Raw genomic sequence first — 12,770 nt, 5'->3', positions numbered from 1 at the left:
TTGGTTCAGGACATCCCTGGTAATACTGTTAGCTATAGGGTTCATAAGCTGGTTCCCAAGGTGAAGGTCCAATTGGGGCTGGGTTTGTTACTGATTTACAGTAGGTGAAGCACATTAATAGCACTTATTACCTTCAACATTTGCTTCAAGTGGTGTGCATCTACATAACACTGAATGATGCATCAGAAGTCTGGGGTAAGTGAGATCTACTGTGTGTAGGATTTAGGAGAAATGGAATATAATATTCAGAATTATGTATAGTGTAATAGTGTAATAGTCACCTAAAAATAAGAATCATTGTGTTTTTGTCACCTTAGGAGCTCTTTATACCCACAGAGGGAGCGGCTCCTCTTCCACAGAGTCCGCCATGTTTCTACTGTAGCCCACAGCAGCAAAGCCAGACACTGACTCTGCACAGGGCCTGTCACCTTTTTAGTGGCCACCGTAGGGGAGGGTAAGCTGAGGGGTATTCATTGCTCGACCCCACTAAATTCTACACACTGGACCTTTAATCAAACAAGTCAAACAGCAGAGGTGAGTTGTTCAATAATATTCTTTCATGCCGTGATCAACCGCCATGTGTTTTCACGCCACACACTGAGCGAGCAGGTTTCCAGCAGGGCACGGTAACGGCTGATCACCTTGCTGAGCAACTGAAGGCGCGCAGCCTGTCACCTGCAGCTCTTCAACTAACAGCTCACCGTGGCTGCTGACTGTTTTATTACTCCGTGCGGTTGATGTAATGAAAGTCTAACCAATTCCACAAACCAGTTTTTCTTCAGGTGTTCTGACTTTCACAACACAAGCATCTTTTAAGCACCGGTAATAAAGAAACCTACAATACCTCTACAAACAGGTGAGTAGAGTGGCTTCTACAAAGAGTCGTCTTTCTTTAAGACACAAACAGCTGCAAAACACGAAAAGAATAAATACTGTATGTATATAGACTAAAATACTTCCTAAAGTGACTTCTTTTTTTCTTTTTTTATTTCTCTAAAGTAAATTCAATGACTTTCACGGTTGAAAAAATTCCATTCCCTCCAGAGGTGTAGTGCTGTTTCTTTAAGTACTCGAGTGCACCTGCCAGCAACTTTTAAAGTGGAGTGTTTTCTTGCATGTTACTCAAAGTATCAGTTGACTTTGTGAATCAATCAACGCACCTTAAATGGCAATAAGAATACAATATTTCTTCACTTGGGAAAAAACATGGTTGAGCACTGTTGCGGCAGCACTGCACCTACGATTCCCTCTCACCGTTTCTCAGTGACCTCCACCCTGAGGTACACTGAGCAGCAGGAAAGTAACAGAGGAACAAAAGTATAATTGCTTGTGTTATATGTCGTTACTGTCTTTGCATTGTGACAGGGTCTTCTTCCTTATTTGCTCTGCAGTTTGTGCCACTGACATCCCACCCAGGGATCATTAAAAGACACAGGGATTTGTAGTCTGATCGCTTGAACTACTTACAGCTGCGAGTCACACATTAGTGCTTTATCAACACTACTGATTGGCTCCTATCAGTCAAGCTGCTATGTCTCTAATGTGGAGTCTTCTTGGACACACTGATCACTCATGGGATTACTGTCACTGTGGATAGTGAAGGTGCCATACTGACCGAGAGTGCTGCAGCAGGCTGTAATGTGATTCCTCCATGTGTTGGTGGTGGGTTGGTAAAAGTGTTTGTTTTTGCCACTGACAAGCTCATATTGTTATTTTAAGTGTGTGACAACATTATGGAAAGAATCCCTCCGAGATAACATTTTGTTAAAGAGTAAGATCCTTTTTGTTACAGCCGCTATATCGCTCTCGCCAATCCCACCAGACCCCGTTCACAGAAACAGTAATTATTTCACTGTGAAACTAACTTCATTCAAACGTGACAGAAACAAAATAAAACTCATCAAAACTGTCTTGGTTCGTGCACACACTGTTCCAACAAACACCAGCAACTCTGGTCTGGTTGAAATAAGCCTTCAATTCAACGATTCGGGAGAGGAGCGAGAGGGAGGGCGGACATCAGAGACGCAGCAGGGGAGACAGCATGTAGAGGCGGAATACTTTCACATCTAACTTGGGAATTATTTTCACCAAACATAGAGAGACTTAAATATGTCAGGTTTCATTAAATATGTCGGACTTTAACAGATCTTCCCAGTAGAAACGGTAATTACCAGAGAACAGAAACCGTGGTCCCGGTCAGCACTGATGAAGCGACAGGTGGCTGGGACGGAGCTTTCTATGTGAGAGCTGGCCAGCTGTCAGTGGTCAGAGCTCGTCTGCCCTGGCTGGCTCGACTTTTAGCTCATCCTTCTTCTCCTCAAAGTGTTTTGTTTTTGTCAACGCGTTAAGTCACAGTAGCTCTCGATAGTGTAACACATTCAGGCTCCAGGTACCGAACTAGCTCTCTGAATCCCTCCCCTCTGCCACACTGATGGCAGCATATGGGTCTCAATCAGACACACCAACTGTATGATGGCTTCAGACCAGAGTGCATCACACTGAGTGAGTGTGTGTGCAAATTAACCTATAAACTGACATGTGTAACCAGTCAAAAATATTCTCTGTGGTTAACAGATTACCGGTCACTATTAGGGGTAAGATAAGATAAGATAAGATATACTTTTATTGTCCCCGTAAGGAAATTCTTCCTGGTGTGCGATAACAGGAAATTATGACGTCATTCCGATAAGTCCGATATCGTGACGAACAGCTCCGATAACTTACGTATTTTTGTCAGCATGGCAGTGCCTCTCTCCCACTATGAGACCCGAATGGCCTGCAGTGAATGCTGCGTTCAAGTGATGTCGGCATAATCAGAAAAAGTCGTCCTCACTGGGAAAAATCAAGAATTCCCCCTCATGCCAGAAAACAACGTAACGCAACGTAGTTGCTGACTTGAATTGATATTAGCAGTATTTTTTGATGTTACACATAAGGAATAGAAACATGAACTTAAAAAGGCTGAAAGAACGACTACCAAACGAGGGAACGTACGTTACACCTTGAATGCAGCATGCGGCACAGCGTGCTTACGAAAACAGAGTTCAGACTTCTTCAAAGTTTCTGAAGGAGACAGTTCGCTGGTTATTCATAACAAATGTTCCAAGCGAGTTCCACGCGCAAGCTTTAAAACTTCAAACCTGATCAGCCACCTGAACCATAACCACCGCTTTGACGGGGTTTGGAAAGCGTACGAGGATGCCCGGCCTGCTAAAGACGCTAACGATAGCAAGGCAGCCAGCCGCAAAGATGCCACCGGGACTGACACACATCAGTGAGGCTTTCGAAAAATCCAAGAAATTTGCCAAAGATGACCCACGGGCTAGAGTTATTGAAGATTTAATCATGGACATTACTATGGAGTGCCCTTTTCCAGTTTGTTTACGACAAGTCTAACTTGTGTCACTACATAATGCACTGTGCATTATTTTTTGTTGTCAATGAGAAATGCACTTTTTTCAGTTTGTTTACGTAGAAATGTTTGAATCCAACTTGTGTCAGTGCATTCATTTTCTATGTATATTTATTTTTTGTAAACTTCTGGAATGCACTTTTTCAGTTTGTAGTCCTGATGCATGTATTTGCATCAGTTCAAGGAGCCTTTATAATTTAAATCAGTAAGTAATGCACCTTATTTAAATTGATGAGATATCAAATAGGTTTGTTTGATAGCTTTGAGGAAATGTTTGAGAGGGTTGCCAATAGTTTTTCATTGGAAAAATAAATATCTCTTCATTTGAAGAGTCAAACCTGTTTTGAATCAGCTACTCAGCTTCCCCACGTGTTTTATTATTAAGGCACTCAGTACTCTGTACTGGACTTCCGATAAGCTACTTGTAGCATTGCTCCTCAGGAGGTCTTTGTATGCTCTGTTGATTGAACAGGCAAAGCAAAAACATGCTAACAGAATAAGAAAACAGCAAGATTGACTTCTTGTGGTTCTTTGTACTGTACAGTCAATCTGACCTATAATACTACCTTAACAACCTCCTGTAAAACAAACAAAAAAAAGATCAACAACAGCCGTATATTGGCTGATGTGTTTCATAAAGAATCGGAAATCAACAGCAGCAAAAAACATGATCAGGGTTCTTAGTCACCACGTCACCAACCCCACCTGTTTCACGTGGATCAGTGAATGTCACTTTGGGATGTGGCCACATCTTTAGAGGTCACGTCCCACAAACCCCACCATGACGTGAAACAAACACTCCAAGCAACTCCACAAAAAGCTGATAGAGAGGCAGAAGTCAGGGAGTGGATAAAAGAACATTTCCAAGTGACTGAACATCTGTTGTAGTCCAGTGAAATCAACCATTAAAAAATGGAAAGAATATGGCACAGCTGTAAATCTGCCTAGAGAAGGCCGTTCTCAAGTGTTGATGTCCTGCAGTGGAGTCCTGATCTCAGGCCAATGGAGATTTTATGGCTTGACTTACACTACACTCACCATCGCTTCCAACCTGACACAGCTTGAGCAGTTTCCCAAAGATGAACGGTTAAAAAGTGCAGCAAAGCTGACAGAGACCACTGATGACTATCATCTCTGGCTTATATCATCGCTTCATTAAATTTAATGTTGAGTGAAAGCAAAACTTGAGCAGAAAAAGAGGAACGCTGTGACAAAAAAGTCCAGGGATAAAGTCAAATCGCATTTCATGTTTTCATGAGCATCTGAAAAACAAACATCCATTTGCATAAATAAGTACTGTAAGTTCTTTTTTTTTTGCATTATGTAAAATGTATCTTCATGTTTTAAGGGAGAAGAGCACTGGAAAAACCAGACAGATGTTTACAAACACAGCTGCTGTTTGCAACGGTCCAATGGTCAAGTGACACAGTGCACAAAGCCTGCTTACACAAACCATAGAGAAAAAAAAGACGCCATTTTTTATGAGGCTGACCTATTTTAAAGCAAAGCAATATCATGCATGTTTTAACAGGGATGTTCCAGCCAAGAAATGGATGTGAGGAGGGAGAAACAAGTAAGGGAGTGCTAATTAAAAAGATTCTGCATTGGCCTGTGTGCAACTACCAATTAAACAGGTAATGAAGCCAGTGTCATTATAAAAGTATAACCCAAGGAAATGAAAATAACACCAGCTACTGCAAAACATGTGTATAACAGGATCCAGGTGGAAGATAAAATATACCGGCTAGCTTGGCTCTGTCGAAATTTGCCTACAAGCACCTCTGAGGTTCACTAATTAAAACGTAACATCTTGTTTGTTTAATCTGCACGAAAAATGAACAAAAGTTGATCTCCTGCCTAAAACTTTTGTGCAATGTTGTATAGCACAGTTTGCGAGATGCATTGATGATTGGTGGGAAGTTTTAGTTTAGTAGAGGTCTCTGTACAGGCACCATGGTACCAAATTTAGCTACCTCACTGTGGGGACAAGACGTCCTGTTGTCTCTGCGCCTGCTGCCTGTTGTTACACAAAATAATAATGAAATAGTTTGATTGTGGTGGGTTGGCATACTTCCACTTCCACTTTGTACAGTGTACAGAGAGCTTCTAGTCTTTATGCTAAGCTAAGCTAATCAGCATGAGAGTGGTATGGATTTTGTCATTCCACAGCAGCCAATAATTGGACCATTCAGGGAAAAGGGATGGAACAATCATTTGTATATGTGCTATATGTCAATAGAACATTTATGTTTTTTATTACAGTCATTAAAAATATACCATCAGAAGAACACAAGAGGTGATCACTCAGCAAACCTGTGATAGTGTTTTCAGATTGCATCAGTACCTGCCTTCTATTTCTTAAAGAGACACCTTCATGTTTTTTCCCCATCTGAACTGTTGATGTCCAATCACCGTGTCCTTGTGTAAACGGCCACTTTCACATAATGGTTCAGTATTGATTGATGCCAGCATCGGTCAACTGAGTGATCATCAGTGTATTAAATGTCATATTACTAACTGCACAGTGAATGTAGTGAAGATGAATATGAACCTGTACTCATACGTACACAACATCGCACAAACTGAACTTTAAACAAGCAAACTACTAAAACAGAAACAGAAAACTACCACTAAGTAAAAAGCACCCTGCGGGTATTGATGTTCCATAAATTGAAAAAAGGTTTCTGCCAGACGAGTGTTTTTCATCCTCCCCAGTAGACAGTTCTGTCAATAGAAAATGAGTTTCAGACCTCTGCTTTACATCACTGTGATTTTTCAGGTGGAAAAGTCCTCAGTGAACCCGGCATGCACCGGGTGGCATGAACACACACCCACATGTCCACACATTCAGACACACACACTCAGCATGATTGCAGCAATAGTCTCACAGAGCCCAATGATGACTCATTCAGTGCTCCAATTTCATGTACCTGAGCACATAAACACACAGACACACACAACGAGATAATGAGATCTCATCCAGCTTCTGTCGGCCCCGTGTGCCCTTTAATGTGGCAGCCACTTAGCGATATACGTGACCACCTACACACACACTTCAGCAAGCCGTCCGATTGGTCCAAGTAGGTCAGTGGTCGGTAAACATGACTGGACCAGAGAGCCACACACACACATGCATGCACTGGCACACAAACAAGTGGGCGATCTGATTGGCTGTTGTGGGCTCTGCGCTCTATACATCACTGCGTATCTGAGCCACAGGTGGCTGGGGAAGGGTGTGCGTTGCCGTGGCAACACGAAGTAGAGGGCGAGAACAAGTTATGGTGCTATGATGTGAGGAGACTAACAATGATGGAGGGTAATACATGTGTGAATCCCTGCGTATGACTGAGGGAGGGATGAAATGAGTGTACAGAGGGTGTCTGAGGTGAGTCTCTTTGTTACCGCTCCATTACTCTTTATGCTCTTCCTTTACACTACTTTCCTTCTCCCTTGCCTTAACACTGTCAAACAAGGGTGTGGCCGCATCACCAAAGTCCTGTATTATATCAGCATATTTCAAAGAACAGAGTTAATATGCAGCAGCAGGGCTGTGCATTATTTCCATGCAGGGATCTCATCAATATGACTAAGTAAAGCTGCTCCACATTTAAGATAATTGAGCACAGACCATAACGCTAAGATGATTTAGGAAATCTAGGCCATGTTGGTTCTTTTTTTCCCAAGGGGGGCCCTGATGTTCTTATTGGACTGACAGCTGAAATGTACATGTCTCCTTTTGCAAGAGAAACAGCCTTCTTCTGGTGCATGATGCAGGTTTATCCAATCAGATTTGGAATGGATTCCATAAATCCCTGGCACACAATATTCCCAGTTTCTTCCATGTGAGCCTTTCATTGCCGTTGCGACGTTACTTAGGCATTCATGAGGGTTCAATACGACAGAAGCAACTGAGAAAACAGAAGTGCTTTAAACTAAATGCTAAGATTAGCATGCTCACAATGGCAATGCTAACATGCTGATGTTTAAAAGGTATAAGGTTGTATCATCTCAGATTAACACGTTAACATGCTAACACTAAAATGTACAGTATAACTGTGTTTTCAGAGGGGGAGCAGTTCATTTTCATTGAGATGCAGGCAGGGAAGCGCAGGCAATCTGACAGGCAGAACGACAAGTGGGCACAATCCCATGAAAGTGTCGCCTGCCTGCTGCCAGATTTGAACTGTCTTCAACCTTTTTTCTACATGATGCGCAGCGCACATCATTAGACGTGAGACTGAGTTCCCTGAAATACAGTATCTAACTGTTTTCTGAACAGTTATCAGGAGACAAACGGGAGGGCTTTCAAATGGCAGAGCATAGGCACAAGACTGGATGTATCACGCAATGTTAGGCAATTCTAGTTTTAACTTAAGATCTCCCCGCTCATACAGTCAGTGTTTAAGTGAGTTAGAAAGTGTCAATCAAGCAGGAACTCATAAACACACTGAACACTGAATCTGACTCCAACAAAACTTAGACCTTACTGAAGTAATTGGGAATGCTCCAAACCTCCCTCTGAAGCCACAGTCTCAGTGTACATTCATTAGATAGCTATTCAATAACTATAGGTTATTGACTCCAGTACAGTACGATTCCAATACTACACCATAAAAATGGTAAAAAGGTCTGTAATAACAAAGGACGTGAAATCTTACGATTTGAGTTTTCAAACTTTTGTTGACCTTTTCCTTTTGTTTTACACAATGCATATTTTAAAATAAGCTAGTAAAACAAGAGTAAGAGTCTACAGCCATGCTAGCAGCTCTGTGAGGCTGTATTTCAGCACAACATGTTAACTTGTTCACAACGACAATGCTAACAAGCTGGTTTTTAGGTGGTATAATGGTATAATGTTCACTACAGTGTGTTCACCAGCTCAGTTTAGCGTGTTAGCATGTTAGCATCTGCTAACTAGCATTAAACACAAAGCGTCTCACAGAGGCTGTTGGGAATGTCATTAGCGCTTTTAGCGCGATTAGGTATTTAGTCACAAAACAAACAGACGGTTCATGTGTGTAAATTTTGACTTGGTGACGGCACTAGATGAAAGGTCAGGTGATGGTCTGGGAGTTCATGTCCTCTGGCGACCATGACTGTTCTCACCCTTTGCTCAAGATAAAAACCCTCAAGACTGGTGACCATAACTGTGGAATATGACTCAGCATAATCATCAGGTCAAACCCTGTTTACCGCTGACATGCACCAACTGAAGCATGGAAATCTGAGAAATTGACTGATAAGTTTACATATCATACTCAGTTAGGGTTGCTTCAAGCTTCAAACTTCCCAGAGACTCGTGTTTCAAGCTTCGTCTCTTCTGTATGAGGTTTCTTTGCCAAGATGATGTTATTGTAGGAGAGTTCAAATTCACTGAATGACCTTTACAGCAAAGCGTTTTTTCCATCCCTCCTAATCTCCTGTCTGTCTCCACTCTGGATCATCTAATAAGGCAGAAATGCCATTTAAATGTCACTTAGTGATACGACTAAATGAAAAGATAAGCAACGAAAAATATCTGAAGCTAAAAGTATTTTCTTTCCTTCATTGGCACACAATGTAACCTCGCGTAGCTGCGGAGAAGAAGAATGAGAAGAAAGCACGCTGATAAACAAGCACAGAAAATAAGAAAAATGAAAACTCACCGCTGCATTCTTCTCTTTGCTCGTAATGCTTTTTTCCCTCCTTTTCTCTTCGCTGTCACACTGTGTGGATCTTCTGTGGACTTGAATCTGCCAGGAAGTTCTTTATTCTTTGTGGCTTGCCTCCAGAGTTAGAAAGGCTGATGAGGTTCCCGACAACTTCTCCTGCTCCGTGGGCAGCTCTGCTTCTCTGGAGGCTTCGCTGGGTGGAAGCTCGAGGCGGGAGGAACGTCTCAGTCTATTCTGTGATCTCCGAACGCCTCTTGGGCAATTGCTGATTTATGCTACCCCTCGGATCGCGAAGCTAGTGTCTGATGTGACTTTTCTGAGGAGCGAATGAAGTGAAGCTGTCTGCCAGGCAATACTCCTGAGTCTCTCTCCCTGCTTCGCTGGAGGCCTCCCTGGCCACTGTTGCTATACACCCGCCTCTAAGGCAAATGGAAGATGCTGAAGTGAGTTGTCTACTGGGTAGACTGAAGCACCAGGCTAGTGAGCACGTGTTACCTGCTGGGTGGATTGAAGCACCAGGATAGTGAATGCTGTTGCTGAAAAGTTCCCTTCTGCTGACTGAGTGTCTGCTGAGGTATATAGTTGCCTGCCAGGTATATTGTATAGAAGGGTGAAGCTATTGTGAGTGTGTACCTGCCTGTCTGGCAATATGATCCTTTTCCTTCCAGTAATAACTGGCCCGAGGTCCGGGCTCCAAGCTTGGATCAGTACAATTTAGGCAGTGAGCAGGTCTGCGCTGGCAGGTGGTAAGAGGTCCAAGGTCATTGCTGGTCGTCACGGTTGCAGTGAGGAGAGCTTGAGAGGCAATACAGGTTGTCACGGTAACGGCAGTGAGAGGTCACAGGTGTGTCTTTGCTCTGTGTTCCCGTCACTGGGTTGGCTGATTTGGTGGAGGAGGTAGGCAGTGGGAGAAAATCCCTGAGGTAAATGGAGAAATGTTGCACGAAGAGAAGAAAAAGAGGAACTGATAACGGATAATAAATTGCTGTGTTTTTCCTTTTCTAGTTCTCTGGGAGGTAGAAAGCAGACAGGGTTTTCTCTGATTGGATCAGGAGCGGACGGCGGGAGGTAAAACTGTGTTGTGTCAATCGTGACTACAGTCTATCTTGTGTTTTTTGAAAACGAATGCTGGTGGTCTCCTGGTGTCCATCTGAAAAGTCGATGCTTGGCTCTGCCTCTAAACATGCGCGGGTGGGTTTCTTCAGGGGCTCCACCTGTGGAAGACAAAACACGCAGAGAGGTTAGAATACGACCACAGCACAACGTCACTTCAACTATTAATATCGGACTCCGTCAAGGACAGGGTCTCTGCAGGTTTTCAAATGTAAATCTTCTTAAAACCATTATCCACGCAATTTAAGACATTTTTACATCCATACTGGGAAAAAACAGTACAAAGGATATGAAGGAAATTGCCGGTGGCTTTTTATGGCAGCTTTATGATCCTCTGACTTCCATTTTGCAGCTTCAAATTCATTATTTTTAACAGGCTTCAACGAAGCACTTAACACACTGTTCTTCAGCCAGAGCTCGTTCAGCTTGCACTTACCCTTATTAGATGACAGTAACGTTAACAGAAACTCTTTGAACTTATTACTTTTAGAGGTACCTTTTTTTTTATTTTAAGAAAAGAGACACCACATTAGCCCACACACCACATCGCGACACCACCCAGGTGTGCTCAGATAAATCCTGACCAGGCTGCACAGTCTGCATTAGTGGTTACTGGTTCCATGTTGGTTTCCATTTCTAGTTTTGCTACAGCGTGATCAATGCAAAAAAATGAGACTGAAGTTATTAAAGTAACTATATTTAAGGCCTAAAATTCAGATTATTGGATTTCAGACCTCTCACAGATACTGTTTGTGACTATTATGGATGGAACCTCTCGCCTCAGCACTCATCATGTTCTCCAAATTTAATACCAAAGCATTTTTAGAACATTAAGAATAACAGGACCCCACAGAGATGCCCCACCAGTCAGTCAGAACTGAAGAAGCCTTTAGGAGGAGAGGTGAAACATCCTGAAGAATTTAAAGCAAGTTCAGTTGGCCTTGACTAAGCCCCTCTGGATTTGCTACCACTGTGAACCGGACCAAGATAAGAGACAGAATACAGACAGATGGAAGTTAAAAAAACTCTCTCTCTGCAGGAATATTTGTCTCTGACATCAAAACTGCACCTAAAAACAGCATCACAGGGCACAGGCATCATGCAGTTATTATCCTGGAATAAAAATAACTCCAGTCCAGACCATAAAACATCAGGTGATTTAAAAACTCACTGCTCACTGCATTGCCCTAAGATGTGAATGTATTTGTCTGTTTATGTGTTAGTCTTGTGATGGACCAGTACCCAGTGCATGCTGGGATTCAGACACGCTGTAGGTGTTGCTCGTTGTCGATACCTGTTGATACCTGTCTCAGCGATAACATGTTAGTATATGTTAATAGAAAAATGAGGTCAGACGCCTTGCGATGCACTCTGCAGTCCTCCCAGCAATGCTGAACAAGCGTGTTCTTTCTCATAGCATGAGTCACGAGGCGTTTCTTCATGTTTGCCATTTGTTTTTTTTAACAAAATGACGATAAAAAAGATGCATTTTCTACTGTAATTACAGTACATTAGATGTGAGAAAGTACTCAGTGTCTCAATCACTAAAATACTCCCAAGTGGTTGCAGTCACGCACATATTGATGAAAGATGTGTTCTACATGTCGTCAGAAACACACTGTGCAACATATCTAACGTTGCAAAGCCTATTTCTGCACGTTACAAATGCTCTGCAGTGCTATCAGGAGCAAATAAATGCTAAGAGTTTGTCCTGCAATAACAAAAGCGACAGTATTTGTTCAGTATGCAAAGCAGCTACTGGGTGGAAAATCTATTGTTGGCAACTCACATTTGAATTCACACAATGTACAGACACAGACACACACACGTTCCCCGCTAATCTTCCTCCATCTGTGCAAGCTGCTCTTGGGTTGGATCTGTCACATACACATGCATCTTGTGATGTGACTCTCTTTCTTATATAGACAAACACAAGACTCATGCTTAAGACCCACACACACACACACACAGACACACATACACACAGGTGGAGGGTCCACTGCACTGTAAGTGGTGACGGGCAAGCAAGCGTGAGAGTCAAGCCTGTCATCCTTTTTAGCAGCATTTTTTTTTTTAGCTCCATCTTTGTATCTGCATGGCTAAGGCTCAAGCACTCTTAACACTGTTAGCACCACTTGTTCAGGCATTAACAGTGAAAAGGACACGCAGATACACAAAGTCCTGCACTCACACACTCACTCATACATTCAATTAAACCAAGACCAAGACAGAAAACTTGATACCCAACTACCAGGGGTGGGGGTGGGGGGGTAAAGAAGGAGGACACATTTTCAAAATGAGTAAAAATGTGTTAGGGCTCATAATTTAATTCCTGGTTCTTGACAACAATAAGACTGTACATTATTAACATGATCTCTGTGGTCATTTTGTGTCTATTTGTGGTTGTTTAGTGTGTCTTTGTAGTCGTTCCCTTTCTGTCAGTGGCTGTTTTATGTCTCTCTGTGGTCATTGTGTGCCTCTGTCATTGTATTGTGTCTTTTTTTAGTCTTTTTGTGTTTCTCTGTGGTCATTCTGTGTCTTGTTTTAGTCCTTCTGTGTTTCTCTCTGGACATTTTGTGCCTCTTTTTGGATGC

At 42.5% G+C, this 12,770-nt stretch overlaps 1 protein-coding gene across 2 annotated transcripts in view; it reads right to left on the bottom strand.

Moving 5' to 3' along the window:
- Window positions 1–12,770, bottom strand: part of LOC121620920 (thyroid hormone receptor alpha) — a 109,890-nt gene that overhangs the window by 58,598 nt on the left and 38,522 nt on the right. For both annotated transcript variants that reach the window (XM_041957166.1, XM_041957167.1), the window contains exon 4: window positions 9,058–10,277. The gene's annotated coding sequence lies outside the window, so the exon portion shown is untranslated. The remainder of the gene's footprint in view (window positions 1–9,057; window positions 10,278–12,770) is intronic.

Source organism: Chelmon rostratus, chromosome 17 (genome assembly GCF_017976325.1).
Source record: "Chelmon rostratus isolate fCheRos1 chromosome 17, fCheRos1.pri, whole genome shotgun sequence".
NCBI lineage: Eukaryota > Metazoa > Chordata > Actinopteri > Chaetodontiformes > Chaetodontidae > Chelmon > Chelmon rostratus.
This window is presented reverse-complemented; position numbering and strand designations above follow the sequence as displayed.